The sequence below is a fragment of the Drosophila miranda genome (assembly GCF_003369915.1).
Source record: "Drosophila miranda strain MSH22 chromosome Y unlocalized genomic scaffold, D.miranda_PacBio2.1 Contig_Y1_pilon, whole genome shotgun sequence".
Taxonomy (NCBI): domain Eukaryota; kingdom Metazoa; phylum Arthropoda; class Insecta; order Diptera; family Drosophilidae; genus Drosophila; species Drosophila miranda.
In genome coordinates this window covers 7013015-7020413 of record NW_022881603.1, presented here as the reverse complement: position 1 = coordinate 7020413, position 7399 = coordinate 7013015, and the positions used below count along the sequence as shown (strand labels likewise).

Here is a 7399-nt window from a genome sequence, read left to right as displayed (position 1 = left end):
GTGGCCTCTCTGTGCGACATGGCGTATGCGCAATTTATGAGGCATGCAAAACAAAGCGCTGTGTAAGTGCAGAAGCAACAAGAACGACGGGGCCATTTCGTAATGGAGCATTCGTGAGAGCATGAAGTGCCATGTAAGACCTGCGAGTGGGCAACAAATTTGCAGCTTTTTAAAGGCAGATTGCAATTTACAATTTGATGGGATCCCCATATATATTTGCAGCCCGAGAAGGGGGACTATTCCAACGGGTAACTAAAGGCCAGACGTCCATTTTTATAGCACTTTCAGCGATCGATTGCACTGGCAGCCTTTTAGCTCCTAAAATGTTCTTCTCAAGGGAAAATCAACTGACAATTCGATTCAGTCAACGCACACTGCCAATGCTTTTTCCGCTGCATCTGTGGAGGCGCACGTGTACGGTTATCGCACATTTGCAGCGGCAAGTGCCAGTCTTCCTCTCCCTCAACTTTCAATTTCTGAGACCACTTTCGCGCGGGACCAGCAACGGCAGACAGGCCACAGCGGGTGGGGCTGCAACGGAAGGCACATGAATCCGTGCCAAGTAAGCAACAGCATCACATCAAAAGAGCCACTATTCCGGCTATATCCTGGGTATTATATGGAGTTTACTCTTTCTGAGAAATGTTAAGTAGAACCATCTGGTTGCTATAGTTTCGAATGAATTTTCTATATTATTCACAGAATTTCCCCCATCTTGATTGCCTTTTTCTTCAGCTGGTCTCGCTTGGGCAGCAGCCTGGACTGAATGGCAGGACTGGCCAACCTGGCTGATAGGGTGAGTGTAGGTTTAATTTGTTGGCCAACTGCCAGGACATGACGTTTTGCCCACAGTTTGGATGGCTGCAATTGCAGCCCGTAAACAAGTTGTTTACCATCATTTTGGTCCTGTCCTCCTCCATTGATTGCGGTGGTTCATTATTGGCACCGCCCGACAGCTACGCCCTGGGGGGATATGGTTTTATCTCTTTCTTATCTCTTGCTCCAGTGAAAAGTTAAACATCTTAAAATATTTAACCCTTGCGAAGTGGACAGATGCTTCACCGAGAATTTTGAAGATAGGATATATACTACTCAAAAATATGTACTACTCTTCCTCTGCATAACATCTGGTGTATGTTTATGAATAGCTAAACAAGCCTGACCCTTTACCATCTCCGCCCAGCTCTAAATAAATGTAATTTAAGTTATTATGTGGACCATAGATCACGGCCATAGACGTAGAGGCAAAACACGTCACATGGCTGCGCCGGGCAGCTCCATCCAAAGCTGTCCACCTGTCCAGCTGTCTAGCGGTCTATAATTACACTCACTCAAACCAGAACGAGTGTAGAGCGTGGCGGAACCTGGAATTTGCCACCCGGTTATTCAATTTGTATGCGACAGGCGGAAATTTTCAGATAACGGCTGGCGGTTGGGGTGGGCCGTGCGGATATTTGGACAGCATATCTTGTTTATATTTTGTTGCAGCTTCCGATATATTTGTATTTATGTGTTTTTCGTGCATCAATGCATCAATGCAACAAAATGTGGCAATATTTCTGCGGAATCCCCTGGTATGGATTCACGGAATATTTCGCATGACTTTTTTCCAGGCTTACGAATAATAACCATTCAGAAATCTGCATTCCGATGGGAATACCAACTGTCATTGGTAAAAATAATCGAGAGTCGAAGCTATAACCCTTTTCCCACTTCATTTTTGGTGGTGTCTGGAACTAAATAAAAGTTTTGATTGAGGTGCAAATTGAGGGCCATTTGAGGATAAATTCAGCAGCATATTGAACACTTTCCGTAAATTGACAAAGGATTCAAGCAGGGACTAGCCAAAGCGGAGTGCTGACAGATTTCTGAAGACCTTTGTCCGGAGAAACGCTTTGTTCGACAAGAAAATAAAAGAAAAACCAACCAAATGGCATTTAATTTTTCATCTCTGTATTTTTGTTGCTTCCTTCTGAATCCTTTTATTCCCGAAAATGTTATAAATTATGTTTATGTTCTGGGTTAGCCCAAAAATTAGTTGCCATTAGATTTAATAGTCTCGGCCCACCTTTTTTTGTAGTTATTAATGCGGCTGGGTTAAATGGACTCATTAGGCTCATTATGTGTGATAAGATAAACATGAAGGGTCCCACTAAGAGCCCAAGTAGTACTTTTCACACTTCTTGGCCATCCTATTCCACTGCTTGCCCATCGGACACTGTCTCCGACCTGTGCCGCTGTGGACGATAATCAAAATCAATACCACAATCAGCTGAGAAAGTTTCATAGCGAGTGCGCCGTGGGCCATTTGTCCCCCGAATGCCGCAACGTATTGATTAGTCAAGGCTTTGTGCCCAGCACCGTCGTGGCGCCTCAGCTCCCAGGCAATCGTCACATACTCTGTAACTGTGAGGTCGCATCGCTCCAGAGCGCAATCCCAAGCGAGGAGGAAGATGAAAAATGTGGCAGCCCAACACCTGCGGCAGCTCTGAGTGGAAGCAACATAAACTGAAACCGAAAGTGTAGCCACATAGCATGATATCAGCCAGGAGTATCAGCCAATGGGGACAGGCGAATGTTTCACGATTAAACTCCCACAGAGCAGAACAGCTCACGATGCGTATGCGTAATTCGCCTGGGGGCTTTGCCCAGATTTATCTGCATTTGTATACATTTATACTGACATTCATGGCCTGGCTATGGTAATGAGTGGGGGTCTTATTTGATTGGAGGGAAAGGGCCATAGCAGAAAGGATATTTGTATTGCAAAACGAGCTGCGAAAGACCCTGAATAATAACTTCGAAATTTGAAGAAAGAAGGACACTTTCTAGCACAACTTCCCCAGACCCCTCGTTCCACCGTGTGTCCTTCGTCACTTGCCATAATGTCGACACAGTTAAAAATTCCTACAAAACCTCGTGCGTCAAACTCGTGGGCGTATGTATGATATGCGCTCCACAAACTTTGTCCGCCGCTAAAGCGAACGAAACTTTGAGGCTAACTTTATTGGGAAAATTCCCTGTTTAAGCGCCGAATACTTAACTGAGTGGATCTGTAAACTGCACAAATTAAACTTCAAATATATTTGGGGTCAAGTGCACAGAAATACATTCATATATCAAAATGTTCGCCCAATTTAAAATAGTTTATGGAACCACTTTGGGTTCTGCATCACGAATCGTCATAGTAGACCATAGTAGACTGATGTATCTGAAATTGGCCAACACCAATATTTTGAAGACCACAACTTTGGCAAAACAAATATCGCAGATAGTTGATCTCAAAGAACCAGAGTCCAGAGGGCTCAGAATCGTTTGGCTATAGCTCCAAGAACTCTCCAGCGTTACCCACAGATAGGCATAGGACCAGAGCAGCCCTAACACCAACATTGATAATGCGGCATTTCAAGAATAATTTAAAACGAGGTGGAACGTTGTGAGTTGCTGCGGACACCGCAACTCTACAGTTATACCCGATACTAAGTCAGTATGGCTCTCTCCGGCAGACGCCGCTAATATTGAACGACACGACAAAGAGTGCGTGCGAGAGAGACAGAAAATCAGTCTGAGCGTGACGTCGGGGCTGCGTAGCGACTGCAAATTGATTTGTTCCTTTTGGCTACAAAAATGATCCGATCTGATCCAGATTCAGCAATCTGATAGATATGGTCATGATTCTGCGTTTTTAGTTTTCTCGAATGTGCAATATTGTGAATGCAACAGATTTTCGTTCTTTGTGGGGGCGGAAGGGGGTGGGGCGAAATTCTGAGATATACGTTTTATAGTGAGATCTAACAGAAGTGCGGATACCAAATTTGGTTACTCTAGCCTTAATAGTCTCTGAGATTTGTGGATGCCCCAGATTTTCGTCCTTTGCGTGGGCGAAAGGGGGTGTGGCGAAATTTTGACACGAAACGGTCAAGGTCCGATATCACAGGAGTGTGGATACCAAATTTGGTTGCCCTGGCTCTTATAGGTTCTGAGATCCTTGAACTCATATTTTGCAATTGGCAAAACCGACCATGAAACCTGTGTGTTAGAGAGAGACAGAGCGAGAAAGAATGAAATTGTTTTCTTGATTCTGGCTATAAAAATTATACGATCTGGTTCAGATTTTGCACTCTAGAAGATATAGTCATCCTCTACGATTCTGCGTTTTTAGTTTTATACTATCTTTAAAAATGTAGATGCCACAGATTTTTGTCCTTTGTGGAGGCGGAAGTGGGCGGGGCGAAGTTTTGAAATAGTTTTGTAGCAGTGACATATCACAGAAGTCTGGATCCAAAACATCGTTGCTCTAGCTCTTATAGTCTTTGAGCACTAGGCGCTGAAGGGGACGGACGGACGGACGGACGGACGGACGGACGGACGGACGGACAGACGGACAGACAGACAGGGCTCAATCGACTCGGCTTTTGATGCTGATCAAGAATATATATACTTTATGGGGTCGGAAACGATTCCTTCTGGACGTTACACACATCCACTTTTACCACAAATCTAATATACCCCAATACTCATTTTGAGTATCGGGTATAAAAATAGAGGAAAATATTTGTGTTTGATATAAGATTCTTTTCAGTAGGTTTACACGTCAAGGAAGAGAAAAAGCAAGCGTGGAGCAACTCCAATATTCATGGATCTTACGATTATAGCTTCCATAAGCTTAATAAGGCTTCCATTATGGATTTCACACACTATTTAATTCCACTTTCCAGCGTCTTTAAGTTTCTCTAACATCTCCATCACGAAACATAATAGCATAATCGCATATCAACACCTTCGCGATGGGTAAAACAACAACATCACACTACAATGGGTCTTTGTGTGCCTCGGCAAAAGTCAATTAAATTTGCATAATTTCCATATTAATGGCAATTGATGGTTCCACAAAAGAAACACAAGAATCAACCGATGGAACTGTCACTCCTTTCTCCCTCTCTATTGCTCTCATTCGCTCACTCTTATGCATCTCCCTCTGTCTCTCTCTCTCAATGGACAACTGGATCCATGGGATAGCCATGGGGACTGTCGGGCGACATTGTCGTTGTTTATGACAGCTCTGATTGAGGCCATCATTGGCAGTGTTAGAGGCGATGCCCGGCCCGGCTGGCATCCAGCAAATGGCCAGTTAGAGTGCTGATTGCATGGGTTGCGGCCTCTGCACTGACGGAGGACTGGAGAAGTGGCCGCCATTGTGGGCCGGATGAGAGATGACTCCACACAGTTGCTGAAAGCTGCTGGAAAATGCCATTTATTCGAAAGAAATGTCTTTTGCTCTTAGGCTGGCGCATAAATTGCTATGCTAATAAATCGACAGACATACAAGTACTGTGTATGCAACTTATAGATGACTTGCTGTAGGGGTAATAAAGTAATCTATAGCATATCTGCCAGACAAACAACCTGGCACATCATTTCTTTCCCCTCAGCTCGGGCAGGTGCACGGGGCAATCGAGGAGGTTTGACAAACATGTCTTATCAACATTTATGACACTTTTATGAGCCTCTCACCTCTCATCCTCCCTCCACACAGGCGGGCTAACTTTGCCGTTAGTGGAGGGGAAAGTCTTTGAGGCGCAAAATGGAGCAATAATCTTGGCCCAGTAAAAGCGGGTGGGGGCACAGATGGAGAGCGAGGAGCGGCGGGCTGCGGCACTTGCAGCGAATGGCTCGGGGTGTATGTTCGATAGCTTGAGAAAGCTTAAGGCGGCCTTGGACGCATAAAAGTAAGCTTAACACACCTCTGTACTTCCATCCATATACCGAATATGACAGATGTACATACATACTCGGCCCACAATCACATCGGATGGCTTACAGTATATAGAACGACGCAAAATAATTAAGTTCTTCCCTGAGCCCAGGTTGTTCCTCCTACCACAGCCACTCCATCAGCAGCATCATGATTAAAAACGTTGATTGCACACAGCTCGGTCCAGTTGGGAAAAAATAGACTATACGGACATCAGGGCTAAAGCAACAAAAAATTATATTACTTTACCAAAACAGGGTGTCTGTGTCTGTGGCTGTGCTGTGGAGCTGAAAAATTATAGCAATTTCGGACGGATGCACTCTGGCAGGGAACCATGCACATTATCGTAGCATTTACGAGTATTTTCTGTTTAAAAATCCCCCATCGATCCCCCGGTTCGCTGGCCAACTTCCATTGACTTGCCATCAGTTCCCTTTGCCGAGGGAGAACTGCGGGCCATTTAAATATGATATACCAAATAATTTGATTGCAAATCTGTATTGAGATATTTAATATTCCGCTTAAAGTTTAAAGGTGGAATGGCCGGGTAATCCTGGAAAATTGGCCAGGTAATCCTGGAAAATGAACTGAACATTTCTGTTTGTAGCTTCAGCACCTCTGTTTATTGGCCAAGGTCCTTCGGGTCTGTATCGGCCATTTATGGCATTCATCTGGTAATCAATGTAATAATTGCAGAATTCCTTGATGGCTTGATTCCTTGATTGTTGTTGCACTTTGCTCCTGGCCGAGCTTTAATTATATGGAGTCCTACAGTAATGAGCAGCCCAGGACGTGGGCAGAGCCCGAAGTGGAGATGGAACCTAATTAGTTGGTTGGTTGCTAGGTAGAGCCTCTCGGACGCCCACCGTAGATGAGGTTTAATGAGGCTGAAGCGAAAGCCAAAGGTTAACGAATGGCAAACGATGGCCATTAAGGCAGGAGTTGGCTCCACTTCGGAATCAATTCATCCGCCTGGTAACCAGTCCCCCAAGTACTATTATCCGTATCACACTTATCTCCCATGGGAACGTACATACGTAAAACCTACGAGAGGACGTATTGCATAACTTGTCACAGATTCGTCGGCAATCTGAAGAAACGCCTCCCTGCTTATGCAAATGCCTTTTGTCCCGGGGCCAGAGCCGGAGACAGATAACCGCCACAGCCACAAATCGTTTCTGTGGCAGTACCTTTGGCAGCGCGCGAATCTGACGCTCACACATTCCGTGAATGCACAACAAAAGGTCAGATGTCAAACAGGAAATATGCTAAGTATGGCCACGCCCTACGTGGAGGCGAGAGCCGCCAGAAGCGCAAGTGTGCCCTAAATTGGAGGCGGGAAGGAGAGTGAAGGGTGGACTGCGGCTTCCAAGGCTCCAGAGACAACCGAAGGCGCAAACAAGAAACCTAATTGAATTTATGCTAATTAGCCAACCGTGACTATGGCATACAGCGTTAATTATGGGAGCCGAAGCATACGAAGCATAAGGGACGGGGCGTATGTGCAATGGCACACTAAAATTCTAATCAATTGTTGGCCACATTTGCATAATGGCCATGAAGCCAGCCTCGAGACAGCGGGGGCATCGATGAAATCGATGGATAGGTAGGTGCCGAGCATAGCCGTTTTTCTGTAAATAAAAC

General features: G+C 45.1%; 1 long non-coding RNA gene across 2 annotated transcripts; it reads left to right on the top strand.

Annotated features, from left to right (window-relative positions):
* Nucleotides 1–315: 315 nt before the first annotated feature.
* Nucleotides 316–1954, top strand: LOC117189415. Of its 2 annotated transcripts, none has more exons than XR_004473399.1 (3): nucleotides 316–612; nucleotides 703–796; nucleotides 853–1954. It is a non-coding gene; the product is annotated as an uncharacterized LOC117189415 (long non-coding RNA). The 2 variants fall into 2 exon arrangements; XR_004473398.1 differs by having other exon boundaries at nucleotides 316–644.
* The last annotated feature ends 5445 nt before the right edge of the window (nucleotides 1955–7399 follow it).